Here is a 14,044-nt window from a genome sequence, read left to right on the forward strand (position 1 = left end):
GTGTGGGAGTGAGTGAGACTTTGAGAGTGTGAGTGTGTGTGGGTGTTTGTGAGACTTTGTGAGTGTGAGTGTGTGTGGGTGTTCGTGAGACTTTGTGAGTGTGAGTGTGTGTGGGTGTTCGTGAGACTTTGTGAGTGTGAGTGTGTGTGGGTGTTCGTGAGACTTTGTGAGTGTGAGAGTGTGTGGGTGTGAGTGAGACTTTGTGAGTGTGAGTGTGTGTGGGTGTTCGTGAGACTTTGTGAGTGTGAGTGTGTGTGGGTGTTCGTGAGACTTTGTGAGTGTGAATGTGTGTGGGTGTTCGTGAGACTTTGTGAGTGTGAGTGTGTGTGGGTGTTCGTGAGACTTTGTGAGTGTGAGTGTGAGAGTGTGTGAGTGAGACTTGGTGAGTGAGTGTGTGTGGGTGTTCGTGAGACTTTGTGAGTGTGAGTGTGTGTGGGTGTGAGTGAGACTTTGTGAGTGTGAGTGTGTGTGAGTGAGACTTTGAGTGTGTGAGTGTGAGTGAGACTTTGTGAGTGTGAGTGTGACAGTGAGTGTGTGAGTGAGACTCTGAGTGTGTGTGACAGTGAGAGTGTGTGAGTGAGACTCTGTGAGTGTGACAGTGAGAGTGTGTGAGTGAGACTCTGTGAGTGAGACTTTGTGAGTGTGTGTGTGTGTGGGTGTGAGTGAGACTTTGTGAGTGTGTGAGTGTGTGGGTGTGAGTGAGACTTTGTGAGTGTGAGTGTGTGTGGGTGTGAGTTAGACTTTGTGAGTGTGAGAGTGTGTGAGTGAGACTTTGAGTGTGAGTGTGTGTGGGTGTGAGTGAGACTTTGTGAGTGTGAGTGTGTGTGGGTGTGAGTTAGACTTTGTGAGTGTGAGAGTGTGTGAGTGAGACTCTGTGAGTGAGACTTTGTGAGTGTGTGTGTGTGTGGGTGTTCGTGAGACTTTGTGAGTGTGAGTGTGTGTGGGTGTGAGTGAGACTTTGTGAGTGTGAGTGTGTGTGGGTGTTCGTGAGACTTTGTGAGTGTGAGTGTGTGTGGGTGTTCGTGAGACTTTGTGAGTGTGAGTGTGTGTGGGTGTTCGTGAGACTTTGTGAGTGTGAGTGTGTGTGGGTGTTCGTGAGACTTTGTGAGTGTGAGTGTGTGTGGGTGTGAGTGAGACTTTGTGAGTGTGAGTGTGTGTGGGTGTTCGTGAGACTTTGTGAGTGTGAGTGTGTGTGGGTGTGAGTGAGACTTTGTGAGTGTGAGTGTGTGTGGGTGTTCGTGAGACTTTGTGAGTGTGAGTGTGTGTGAGTGAGACTTTGAGTGTGAGTGTGAGTGAGACTTTATGAGTGTGAGAATGTGTGTGAGTCTTTCTCAGTGTGAGTGAGTGTGAGTGAGACTTTGTGAGTGTGAGTGTGACAGTGAGAGTGTGTGAGTGAGACTCTGAGTGTGTGTGACAGTGAGAGTGTGTGAGTGAGACTCTGAGTGTGACAGTGAGAGTGTGTGAGTGAGACTCTGAGTGTGTGTGACAGTGAGAGTGTGTGTGTGAGACTCTGAGTGTGTGTGACAGTGAGAGTGTGTGAGTGAGTCTCTGTGAGTGTGACAGTGAGAGTGTGTGAGTGAGACTCTGTGAGTGAGACTTTGTGAGTGTGAGTGTGACAGTGTGAGTGTGTGAGTGAGACTCTGAGTGTGTGTGACAGTGAGAGTGTGTGAGTGAGACTCTGAGTGAGACTTTGTGAGTGTGTGTGAGAGTGTGTGAGTGAGACTTTGTGAGTGTGACAGTGTGTGTGTGAGTGAGACTTGGTGTGTGTGTGTGTGAGTGTGAGTGTGTGTGAGACTTTGTGAGTGTTTGAGAGTGTGTGTGAGACTTTGTGTGTGTGTGAGAGTGTGTGAGTGTGAGTGAGACTTTGTGAGTGTGTGTGAGTGAGAGAGTGTGTGAGTGTGAGTGAGACTTTGTGAGTGAGTGTGAGAGTGTGTGTGTGAGTGAGTGTGACTGTGAGACTTTGTGTGTGTGTGTGTGAGAGAGAGTGTGTGAGTGTGAGTGAGACTTTGTGAGTGAGTGTGAGAGTGTGTGAGTGAGACTTTGAGTGTGTGTGGGTGTGAGTGAGACTTTGTGAGTGTGAGTGTGAGTGAGACTTTGTGAGTGTGAGTGTGTGTGAGTGAGACTTTGTGAGTGTGAGAATGTGTGTGAGTCTTTGTCAGTGTGTGTGAGTGTGAGTGTGACAGTGAGACTGTGTGAGTGAGACTCTGTGAGTGTGACAGTGAGAGTGTGTGAGTGAGACTCTGAGTGTGTGTGACAGTGAGAGTGTGTGAGTGAGACTCTGAGTGTGACAGTGAGAGTGTGTGAGTGAGACTCTATGAGTGTGACAGTGAGAGTGTGTGTGTGAGACTCTATGAGTGAGACTTTGTGAGTGTGAGACTTTGTGAGTGTGACAGTGTGTGTGTGAGTGAGTGTGAGAGTGAGACTTTGTGTGTCTGTTTGTGAGAGAGTGTGTGTGTGAGAGTGTGTGAGTGTGAGTGAGACTTTGTGAGTGTGTGTGGGTGTGAGTGAGACTTTGTGAGTGTGTGTGGGTGTTCGTGAGACTTTGTGAGTGTGAGTGTGTGTGGGTGTGAGTGAGACTTTGTGAGTGTGAGTGTGTGTGGGTGTTCGTGAGACTTTGTGAGTGTGAGTGTGTGTGGGTGTGAGTGAGACTTTGTGAGTGTGAGTGTGTATGGGTGTTAGTGAGACTTTGTGAGTGTGAGTGTGTGTGGGTGTTCGTGAGACTTTGTGAGTGTGAGTGTGTGTGGGTGTGAGTGAGACTTTGTGAGTGTGAGTGTGTGTGGGTGTGAGTGAGACTTGGTGAGTGTGAGTGTGAGAGTGTGTGAGTGAGACTTTGTGAGTGTGAGTGTGTGTGGGTGTGAGTGAGACTTTGTGAGTGTGAGTGTGTGTGGGTGTGAGTGAGACTTTGTGAGTGTGAGTGTGTGTGGGTGTTCGTGAGACTTTGTGAGTGTGAGCGTGTGTGGGTGTGAGTGAGACTTTGTGAGTGTGAGTGTGTGTGGGTGTTCGTGAGACTTTGTGAGTGTGAGTGTGTGTGGGTGTTCGTGAGACTTTGTGAGTGTGAGTGTGTGTGGGTGTTCGTGAGACTTTGTGAGTGTGAGTGTGTGTGGGTGTTCGTGAGACTTTGTGAGTGTGAGTGTGTGTGGGTGTTCGTGAGACTTTGTGAGTGTGAGTGTGAGAGTGTGTGAGTGAGACTTGGTGAGTGTGAGTGTGTGTGGGTGTTCGTGAGACTTTGTGAGTGTGAGTGTGTGTGGGTGTGAGTGAGACTTTGTGAGTGTGAGTGTGTGTGAGTGAGACTTTGAGTGTGTGAGTGTGAGTGAGACTTTGTGAGTGTGAGTGTGACAGTGAGAGTGTGTGAGTGAGACTCTGAGTGTGTGTGACAGTGAGAGTGTGTGAGTGAGACTCTGTGAGTGTGACAGTGAGAGTGTGTGAGTGAGACTCTGTGAGTGAGACTTTGTGAGTGTGTGTGTGTGTGGGTGTGAGTGAGACTTTGTGAGTGTGTGAGTGTGTGGGTGTGAGTGAGACTTTGTGAGTGTGAGTGTGTGTGGGTGTGAGTTAGACTTTGTGAGTGTGAGAGTGTGTGAGTGAGACTTTGAGTGTGAGTGTGTGTGGGTGTGAGTGAGACTTTGTGAGTGTGAGTGTGTGTGGGTGTGAGTTAAACTTTGTGAGTGTGAGAGTGTGTGAGTGAGACTTGGTGAGTGTGAGTGTGTGTGGGTGTGAGTGAGACTTTGTGAGTGTGAGTGTGTGTGGGTGTGAGTGAGACTTTGTGAGTGTGAGAGTGTGTGAGTGAGACTTTGAGTGTGTGAGTGTGAGTGTGACAGTGAGAGTGTGTGAGTGAGACTCTGAGTGTGTGTGACAGTGAGAGTGTGTGAGTGAGACTCTGTGAGTGTGACAGTGAGAGTGTGAGTGAGACTCTATGAGTGTGACAGTGAGAGTGTGTGTGTGAGACTCTATGAGTGAGACTTTGTGAGTGTGTGTGAGTGTGAGACTTTGTGAGTGTGACAGTGTGTGTGTGAGTGAGTGTGAGAGTGAGACTTTGTGTGTGTGTTTGTGAGAGAGTGTGTGTGTGTGAGAGAGTGTGTGAGTGTGAGTGAGACTTTGTGAGTGTGTGTGGGTGTGAGTGAGACTTTGTGAGTGTGTGTGGGTGTTCGTGAGACTTTGTGAGTGTGAGTGTGTGTGGGAGTGAGTGAGACTTTGAGAGTGTGAGTGTGTGTGGGTGTTTGTGAGACTTTGTGAGTGTGAGTGTGTGTGGGTGTTCGTGAGACTTTGTGAGTGTGAGTGTGTGTGGGTGTTCGTGAGACTTTGTGAGTGTGAGTGTGTGTGGGTGTTCGTGAGACTTTGTGAGTGTGAGAGTGTGTGGGTGTGAGTGAGACTTTGTGAGTGTGAGTGTGTGTGGGTGTTCGTGAGACTTTGTGAGTGTGAGTGTGTGTGGGTGTTCGTGAGACTTTGTGAGTGTGAATGTGTGTGGGTGTTCGTGAGACTTTGTGAGTGTGAGTGTGTGTGGGTGTTCGTGAGACTTTGTGAGTGTGAGTGTGAGAGTGTGTGAGTGAGACTTGGTGAGTGAGTGTGTGTGGGTGTTCGTGAGACTTTGTGAGTGTGAGTGTGTGTGGGTGTGAGTGAGACTTTGTGAGTGTGAGTGTGTGTGAGTGAGACTTTGAGTGTGTGAGTGTGAGTGAGACTTTGTGAGTGTGAGTGTGACAGTGAGTGTGTGAGTGAGACTCTGAGTGTGTGTGACAGTGAGAGTGTGTGAGTGAGACTCTGTGAGTGTGACAGTGAGAGTGTGTGAGTGAGACTCTGTGAGTGAGACTTTGTGAGTGTGTGTGTGTGTGGGTGTGAGTGAGACTTTGTGAGTGTGTGAGTGTGTGGGTGTGAGTGAGACTTTGTGAGTGTGAGTGTGTGTGGGTGTGAGTTAGACTTTGTGAGTGTGAGAGTGTGTGAGTGAGACTTTGAGTGTGAGTGTGTGTGGGTGTGAGTGAGACTTTGTGAGTGTGAGTGTGTGTGGGTGTGAGTTAGACTTTGTGAGTGTGAGAGTGTGTGAGTGAGACTCTGTGAGTGAGACTTTGTGAGTGTGTGTGTGTGTGGGTGTGAGTGAGACTTTGTGAGTGTGAGTGTGTGTGGGTGTTCGTGAGACTTTGTGAGTGTGAGTGTGTGTGGGTGTGAGTGAGACTTTGTGAGTGTGAGTGTGTGTGGGTGTTCGTGAGACTTTGTTAGTGTGAGTGTGTGTGGGTGTGAGTGAGATTTTGTGAGTGTGAGTGTGTGGGTATTCGTGAGACTTTGTGAGTGTGAGTGTGTGTGGGTGTTCGTGAGACTTTGTGAGTGTGAGTGTGTGTGGGTGTTCGTGAGACTTTGTGAGTGTGAGTGTGTGTGGGTGTTCGTGAGACTTTGTGAGTGTGAGTGTGAGAGTGTGTGAGTGAGACTTGGTGAGTGTGAGTGTGTGTGGGTGTTCGTGAGACTTTGTGAGTGTGAGTGTGTGTGGGTGTTCGTGAGACTTTGTGAGTGTGGGTATGTGTGAGTGAGACTTTGAGTGTGTGAGTGTGAGTGAGACTTTGTGAGTGTGAGTGTGACAGTGAGAGTGTGTGAGTGAGACTCTGTGAGTGAGACTTTGTGAGTGTGTGTGTGTGAGAGTGTGTGAGTGAGACTTTGTGAGTGTGACAGTGAGAGTGTGTGTGTGAGACTCTATGAGTGAGACTTTGTGAGTGTGTGTGAGTGTGAGACTTTGTGAGTGTGACAGTGTGTGTGTGAGTGAGTGTGAGAGTGAGACTTTGTGTGTGTGTTTGTGAGAGAGTGTGTGTGTGAGAGAGTGTGTGAGTGTGAGTGAGACTTTGTGAGTGTGTGTGGGTGTGAGTGAGACTTTGTGAGTGTGTGTGGGTGTGAGTGAGACTTTGTGAGTGTGAGTGTGTGTGGGTGTGAGTGAGACTTTGTGAGTGTGAGTGTGTGTGGGTGTGAATGAGACTTGGTGAGTGTGAGTGTGAGAGTGTGTGAGTGAGACTTGGTGAGTGTGAGTGTGTGTGGGTGTTCGTGAGACTTTGTGAGTGTGAGTGTGTGTGGGTGTTCGTGAGACTTTGTGAGTGTGAGTGTGTGTGGGTGTTCGTGAGACTTTGTGAGTGTGAGTGTGTGTGGGTGTGAGTGAGACTTTGTGAGTGTGAGTGTGTGTGGGTGTTCGTGAGACTTTGTGAGTGTGAGTGTGTGTGGGTGTTCGTGAGACTTTGTGAGTGTGAGTGTGTGTGGGTGTTCGTGAGACTTTGTGAGTGTGAGTGTGTGTGGGTGTTCGTGAGACTTTGTGAGTGTGAGTGTGTATGGGTGTTAGTGAGACTTTGTGAGTGTGAGTGTGTGTGGGTGTTCGTGAGACTTTGTGAGTGTGAGTGTGTGTGGGTGTGAGTGAGACTTTGTGAGTGTGAGTGTGTGTGGGTGTGAGTGAGACTTGGTGAGTGTGAGTGTGAGAGTGTGTGAGTGAGACTTTGTGAGTGTGAGTGTGTGTGGGTGTGAGTGAGACTTTGTGAGTGTGAGTGTGTGTGGGTGTGAGTGAGACTTTGTGAGTGTGAGTGTGTGTGGGTGTTCGTGAGACTTTGTGAGTGTGAGTGTGTGTGGGTGTGAGTGAGACTTTGTGAGTGTGAGTGTGTGTGGGTGTTCGTGAGACTTTGTGAGTGTGAGTGTGTGTGGGTGTTCGTGAGACTTTGTGAGTGTGAGTGTGTGTGGGTGTTCGTGAGACTTTGTGAGTGTGAGTGTGTGTGGGTGTTCGTGAGACTTTGTGAGTGTGAGTGTGTGTGGGTGTTCGTGAGACTTTGTGAGTGTGAGTGTGAGAGTGTGTGAGTGAGACTTGGTGAGTGTGAGTGTGTGTGGGTGTTCGTGAGACTTTGTGAGTGTGAGTGTGTGTGGGTGTGAGTGAGACTTTGTGAGTGTGAGTGTGTGTGAGTGAGACTTTGAGTGTGTGAGTGTGAGTGAGACTTTGTGAGTGTGAGTGTGACAGTGAGAGTGTGTGAGTGAGACTCTGAGTGTGTGTGACAGTGAGAGTGTGTGAGTGAGACTCTGTGAGTGTGACAGTGAGAGTGTGTGAGTGAGACTCTGTGAGTGAGACTTTGTGAGTGTGTGTGTGTGTGGGTGTGAGTGAGACTTTGTGAGTGTGTGAGTGTGTGGGTGTGAGTGAGACTTTGTGAGTGTGAGTGTGTGTGGGTGTGAGTTAGACTTTGTGAGTGTGAGAGTGTGTGAGTGAGACTTTGAGTGTGAGTGTGTGTGGGTGTGAGTGAGACTTTGTGAGTGTGAGTGTGTGTGGGTGTGAGTTAAACTTTGTGAGTGTGAGAGTGTGTGAGTGAGACTTGGTGAGTGTGAGTGTGTGTGGGTGTGAGTGAGACTTTGTGAGTGTGAGTGTGTGTGGGTGTGAGTGAGACTTTGTGAGTGTGAGAGTGTGTGAGTGAGACTTTGAGTGTGTGAGTGTGAGTGTGACAGTGAGAGTGTGTGAGTGAGACTCTGAGTGTGTGTGACAGTGAGAGTGTGTGAGTGAGACTCTGTGAGTGTGACAGTGAGAGTGTGAGTGAGACTCTATGAGTGTGACAGTGAGAGTGTGTGTGTGAGACTCTATGAGTGAGACTTTGTGAGTGTGTGTGAGTGTGAGACTTTGTGAGTGTGACAGTGTGTGTGTGAGTGAGTGTGAGAGTGAGACTTTGTGTGTGTGTTTGTGAGAGAGTGTGTGTGTGTGAGAGAGTGTGTGAGTGTGAGTGAGACTTTGTGAGTGTGTGTGGGTGTGAGTGAGACTTTGTGAGTGTGTGTGGGTGTTCGTGAGACTTTGTGAGTGTGAGTGTGTGTGGGAGTGAGTGAGACTTTGAGAGTGTGAGTGTGTGTGGGTGTTTGTGAGACTTTGTGAGTGTGAGTGTGTGTGGGTGTTCGTGAGACTTTGTGAGTGTGAGTGTGTGTGGGTGTTCGTGAGACTTTGTGAGTGTGAGTGTGTGTGGGTGTTTGTGAGACTTTGTGAGTGTGAGAGTGTGTGGGTGTGAGTGAGACTTTGTGAGTGTGAGTTGTGTGGGTGTTCGTGAGACTTTGTGAGTGTGAGTGTGTGTGGGTGTTCGTGAGACTTTGTGAGTGTGAATGTGTGTGGGTGTTCGTGAGACTTTGTGAGTGTGAGTGTGTGTGGGTGTTCGTGAGACTTTGTGAGTGTGAGTGTGAGAGTGTGTGAGTGAGACTTGGTGAGTGAGTGTGTGTGGGTGTTCGTGAGACTTTGTGAGTGTGAGTGTGTGTGGGTGTGAGTGAGACTTTGTGAGTGTGAGTGTGTGTGAGTGAGACTTTGAGTGTGTGAGTGTGAGTGAGACTTTGTGAGTGTGAGTGTGACAGTGAGTGTGTGAGTGAGACTCTGAGTGTGTGTGACAGTGAGAGTGTGTGAGTGAGACTCTGTGAGTGTGACAGTGAGAGTGTGTGAGTGAGACTCTGTGAGTGAGACTTTGTGAGTGTGTGTGTGTGTGGGTGTGAGTGAGACTTTGTGAGTGTGTGAGTGTGTGGGTGTGAGTGAGACTTTGTGAGTGTGAGTGTGTGTGGGTGTGAGTTAGACTTTGTGAGTGTGAGAGTGTGTGAGTGAGACTTTGAGTGTGAGTGTGTGTGGGTGTGAGTGAGACTTTGTGAGTGTGAGTGTGTGTGGGTGTGAGTTAGACTTTGTGAGTGTGAGAGTGTGTGAGTGAGACTCTGTGAGTGAGACTTTGTGAGTGTGTGTGTGTGTGGGTGTGAGTGAGACTTTGTGAGTGTGAGTGTGTGTGGGTGTTCGTGAGACTTTGTGAGTGTGAGTGTGTGTGGGTGTGAGTGAGACTTTGTGAGTGTGAGTGTGTGTGGGTGTTCGTGAGACTTTGTAAGTGTGAGTGTGTGTGGGTGTGAGTGAGATTTTGTGAGTGTGAGTGTGTGGGTATTCGTGAGACTTTGTGAGTGTGAGTGCGTGTGGGTGTTCGTGAGACTTTGTGAGTGTGAGTGTGTGTGGGTGTTCGTGAGACTTTGTGAGTGTGAGTGTGTGTGGGTGTTCGTGAGACTTTGTGAGTGTGAGTGTGAGAGTGTGTGAGTGAGACTTGGTGAGTGTGAGTGTGTGTGGGTGTTCGTGAGACTTGGTGAGTGTGAGTGTGTGTGGGTGTTCGTGAGACTTTGTGAGTGTGAGTATGTGTGAGTGAGACTTTGAGTGTGTGAGTGTGAGTGAGACTTTGTGAGTGTGAGTGTGACAGTGAGAGTGTGTGAGTGAGACTCTGTGAGTGAGACTTTGTGAGTGTGTGTGTGTGAGAGTGTGTGAGTGAGACTTTGTGAGTGTGACAGTGAGAGTGTGTGTGTGAGACTCTATGAGTGAGACTTTGTGAGTGTGTGTGAGTGTGAGACTTTGTGAGTGTGACAGTGTGTGTGTGAGTGAGTGTGAGAGTGAGACTTTGTGTGTGTGTTTGTGAGAGAGTGTGTGTGTGAGAGAGTGTGTGAGTGTGAGTGAGACTTTGTGAGTGTGTGTGGGTGTGAGTGAGACTTTGTGAGTGTGTGTGGGTGTGAGTGAGACTTTGTGAGTGTGAGTGTGTGTGGGTGTGAGTGAGACTTTGTGAGTGTGAGTGTGTGTGGGTGTGAATGAGACTTGGTGAGTGTGAGTGTGAGAGTGTGTGAGTGAGACTTGGTGAGTGTGAGTGTGTGTGGGTGTTCGTGAGACTTTGTGAGTGTGAGTGTGTGTGGGTGTTCGTGAGACTTTGTGAGTGTGAGTGTGTGTGGGTGTTCGTGAGACTTTGTGAGTGTGAGTGTGTGTGGGTGTGAGTGAGTCTTTGTGAGTGTGAGTGTGTGTGGGTGTTCGTGAGACTTTGTGAGTGTGAGTGTGTGTGGGTGTTCGTGAGACTTTGTGAGTGTGAGTGTGTGTGGGTGTTCGTGAGACTTTGTGAGTGTGAGTGTGTGTGGGTGTTCGTGAGACTTTGTGAGTGTGAGTGTGTGTGGGTGTTCGTGAGACTTTGTGAGTGTGAGTGTGTGTGGGTGTTCGTGAGACTTTGTGAGTGTGAGTGTGTGTGGGTGTGAGTGAGACTTTGTGAGTGTGAGTGTGTGTGGGTGTTCGTGAGACTTTGTGAGTGTGAGTGTGTGTGAGTGAGACTTTGAGTGTGTGAGTGTGAGTGAGACTTTATGAGTGTGAGAATGTGTGTGAGTCTTTCTCAGTGTGAGTGAGTGTGAGTGAGACTTTGTGAGTGTGAGTGTGACAGTGAGAGTGTGTGAGTGAGACTCTGAGTGTGTGTGACAGTGAGAGTGTGTGAGTGAGACTCTGTGAGTGTGACAGTGAGAGTGTGTGAGTGAGACTCTGAGTGTGTGTGACAGTGAGAGTGTGTGTGTGAGACTCTGAGTGTGTGTGACAGTGAGAGTGTGTGAGTGAGTCTCTGTGAGTGTGACAGTGAGAGTGTGTGAGTGAGACTCTGTGAGTGAGACTTTGTGAGTGTGAGTGTGACAGTGTGAGTGTGTGAGTGAGACTCTGAGTGTGTGTGACAGTGAGAGTGTGTGAGTGAGACTCTGAGTGAGACTTTGTGAGTGTGTGTGAGAGTGTGTGAGTGAGACTTTGTGAGTGTGACAGTGTGTGTGTGAGTGAGACTTGGTGTGTGTGTGTGTGAGTGTGAGTGTGTGTGAGACTTTGTGAGTGTTTGAGAGTGTGTGTGAGACTTTGTGTGTGTGTGAGAGTGTGTGAGTGTGAGTGAGACTTTGTGAGTGTGTGTGAGTGAGAGAGTGTGTGAGTGTGAGTGAGACTTTGTGAGTGAGTGTGAGAGTGTGTGTGTGAGTGAGTGTGACTGTGAGACTTTGTGTGTGTGTGTGTGAGAGAGAGTGTGTGAGTGTGAGTGAGACTTTGTGAGTGAGTGTGAGAGTGTGTGAGTGAGACTTTGAGTGTGTGTGGGTGTGAGTGAGACTTTGTGAGTGTGAGTGTGAGTGAGACTTTGTGAGTGTGAGTGTGTGTGAGTGAGACTTTGTGAGTGTGAGAATGTGTGTGAGTCTTTGTCAGTGTGTGTGAGTGTGAGTGTGACAGTGAGACTGTGTGAGTGAGACTCTGTGAGTGTGACAGTGAGAGTGTGTGAGTGAGACTCTGAGTGTGTGTGACAGTGAGAGTGTGTGAGTGAGACTCTGAGTGTGACAGTGAGAGTGTGTGAGTGAGACTCTATGAGTGTGACAGTGAGAGTGTGTGTGTGAGACTCTATGAGTGAGACTTTGTGAGTGTGAGACTTTGTGAGTGTGACAGTGTGTGTGTGAGTGAGTGTGAGAGTGAGACTTTGTGTGTCTGTTTGTGAGAGAGTGTGTGTGTGAGAGTGTGTGAGTGTGAGTGAGACTTTGTGAGTGTGTGTGGGTGTGAGTGAGACTTTGTGAGTGTGTGTGGGTGTTCGTGAGACTTTGTGAGTGTGAGTGTGTGTGGGTGTGAGTGAGACTTTGTGAGTGTGAGTGTGTGTGGGTGTTCGTGAGACTTTGTGAGTGTGAGTGTGTGTGGGTGTGAGTGAGACTTTGTGAGTGTGAGTGTGTATGGGTGTTAGTGAGACTTTGTGAGTGTGAGTGTGTGTGGGTGTTCGTGAGACTTTGTGAGTGTGAGTGTGTGTGGGTGTGAGTGAGACTTTGTGAGTGTGAGTGTGTGTGGGTGTGAGTGAGACTTGGTGAGTGTGAGTGTGAGAGTGTGTGAGTGAGACTTTGTGAGTGTGAGTGTGTGTGGGTGTGAGTGAGACTTTGTGAGTGTGAGTGTGTGTGGGTGTGAGTGAGACTTTGTGAGTGTGAGTGTGTGTGGGTGTTCGTGAGACTTTGTGAGTGTGAGTGTGTGTGGGTGTGAGTGAGACTTTGTGAGTGTGAGTGTGTGTGGGTGTTCGTGAGACTTTGTGAGTGTGAGTGTGTGTGGGTGTTCGTGAGACTTTGTGAGTGTGAGTGTGTGTGGGTGTTCGTGAGACTTTGTGAGTGTGAGTGTGTGTGGGTGTTCGTGAGACTTTGTGAGTGTGAGTGTGTGTGGGTGTTCGTGAGACTTTGTGAGTGTGAGTGTGTGTGGGTGTTCGTGAGACTTTGTGAGTGTGAGTGTGAGAGTGTGTGAGTGAGACTTGGTGAGTGTGAGTGTGTGTGGGTGTTCGTGAGACTTTGTGAGTGTGAGTGTGTGTGGGTGTGAGTGAGACTTTGTGAGTGTGAGTGTGTGTGAGTGAGACTTTGAGTGTGTGAGTGTGAGTGAGACTTTGTGAGTGTGAGTGTGACAGTGAGAGTGTGTGAGTGAGACTCTGAGTGTGTGTGACAGTGAGAGTGTGTGAGTGAGACTCTGTGAGTGTGACAGTGAGAGTGTGTGAGTGAGACTCTGTGAGTGAGACTTTGTGAGTGTGTGTGTGTGTGGGTGTGAGTGAGACTTTGTGAGTGTGTGAGTGTGTGGGTGTGAGTGAGACTTTGTGAGTGTGAGTGTGTGTGGGTGTGAGTTAGACTTTGTGAGTGTGAGAGTGTGTGAGTGAGACTTTGAGTGTGAGTGTGTGTGGGTGTGAGTGAGACTTTGTGAGTGTGAGTGTGTGTGGGTGTGAGTTAAACTTTGTGAGTGTGAGAGTGTGTGAGTGAGACTTGGTGAGTGTGAGTGTGTGTGGGTGTGAGTGAGACTTTGTGAGTGTGAGTGTGTGTGGGTGTGAGTGAGACTTTGTGAGTGTGAGAGTGTGTGAGTGAGACTTTGAGTGTGTGAGTGTGAGTGTGACAGTGAGAGTGTGTGAGTGAGACTCTGAGTGTGTGTGACAGTGAGAGTGTGTGAGTGAGACTCTGTGAGTGTGACAGTGAGAGTGTGAGTGAGACTCTATGAGTGTGACAGTGAGAGTGTGTGTGTGAGACTCTATGAGTGAGACTTTGTGAGTGTGTGTGAGTGTGAGACTTTGTGAGTGTGACAGTGTGTGTGTGAGTGAGTGTGAGAGTGAGACTTTGTGTGTGTGTTTGTGAGAGAGTGTGTGTGTGTGAGAGAGTGTGTGAGTGTGAGTGAGACTTTGTGAGTGTGTGTGGGTGTGAGTGAGACTTTGTGAGTGTGTGTGGGTGTTCGTGAGACTTTGTGAGTGTGAGTGTGTGTGGGAGTGAGTGAGACTTTGAGAGTGTGAGTGTGTGTGGGTGTTTGTGAGACTTTGTGAGTGTGAGTGTGTGTGGGTGTTCGTGAGACTTTGTGAGTGTGAGTGTGTGTGGGTGTTCGTGAGACTTTGTGAGTGTGAGTGTGTGTGGGTGTTCGTGAGACTTTGTGAGTGTGAGAGTGTGTGGGTGTGAGTGAGACTTTGTGAGTGTGAGTGTGTGTGGGTGTTCGTGAGACTTTGTGAGTGTGAGTGTGTGTGGGTGTTCGTGAGACTTTGTGAGTGTGAATGTGTGTGGGTGTTCGTGAGACTTTGTGAGTGTGAGTGTGTGTGGGTGTTCGTGAGACTTTGTGAGTGTGAGTGTGAGAGTGTGTGAGTGAGACTTGGTGAGTGTGAGTGTGTGTGGGTGTTCGTGAGACTTTGTGAGTGTGAGTGTGTGTGGGTGTGAGTGAGACTTTGTGAGTGTGAGTGTGTGTGAGTGAGACTTTGAGTGTGTGAGTGTGAGTGAGACATTGTGAGTGTGAGTGTGACAGTGAGTGTGTGAGTGAGACTCTGTGAGTGTGACAGTGAGAGTGTGTGAGTGAGACTCTGTGAGTGAGACTTTGTGAGTGTGTGTGTGTGTGGGTGTGAGTGAGACTTTGTGAGTGTGTGAGTGTGTGGGTGTGAGTGAGACTTTGTGAGTGTGAGTGTGTGTGGGTGTGAGTTAGACTTTGTGAGTGTGAGAGTGTGTGAGTGAGACTTTGAGTGTGAGTGTGTGTGGGTGTGAGTGAGACTTTGTGAGTGTGAGTGTGTGTGGGTGTGAGTTCGACTTTGTGAGTGTGAGAGTGTGTGAGTGAGACTCTGTGAGTGAGACTTTGTGAGTGTGTGTGTGTGTGGGTGTGAGTGAGACTTTGTGAGTGTGAGTGTGTGTGGGTGTTCGTGAGACTTTGTGAGTGTGAGTGTGTGTGGGTGTGAGTGAGACTTTGTGAGTGTGAGTGTGTGTGGGTGTTCGTGAGACTTTGTAAGTGTGAGTGTGTGTGGGTGTGAGTGAGATTTTGTGAGTGTGAGTG

General features: G+C 48.8%; 1 protein-coding gene across 1 annotated transcript in view; it reads left to right on the forward strand.

The window, feature by feature from the left end:
* LOC121274775 overlaps positions 1-14,044 on the forward strand; it is a gene marked incomplete at its 5' end in the record, with an annotated part of 104,617 nt that overhangs the window by 34,526 nt on the left and 56,047 nt on the right. The gene's annotated exons all lie outside the window — the stretch shown is intronic.

This window comes from Carcharodon carcharias (genome assembly GCF_017639515.1).
Source record: "Carcharodon carcharias isolate sCarCar2 chromosome 38 unlocalized genomic scaffold, sCarCar2.pri SUPER_38_unloc_12, whole genome shotgun sequence".
In the NCBI taxonomy this organism is placed as follows: Eukaryota; Metazoa; Chordata; class Chondrichthyes; order Lamniformes; family Lamnidae; genus Carcharodon; species Carcharodon carcharias.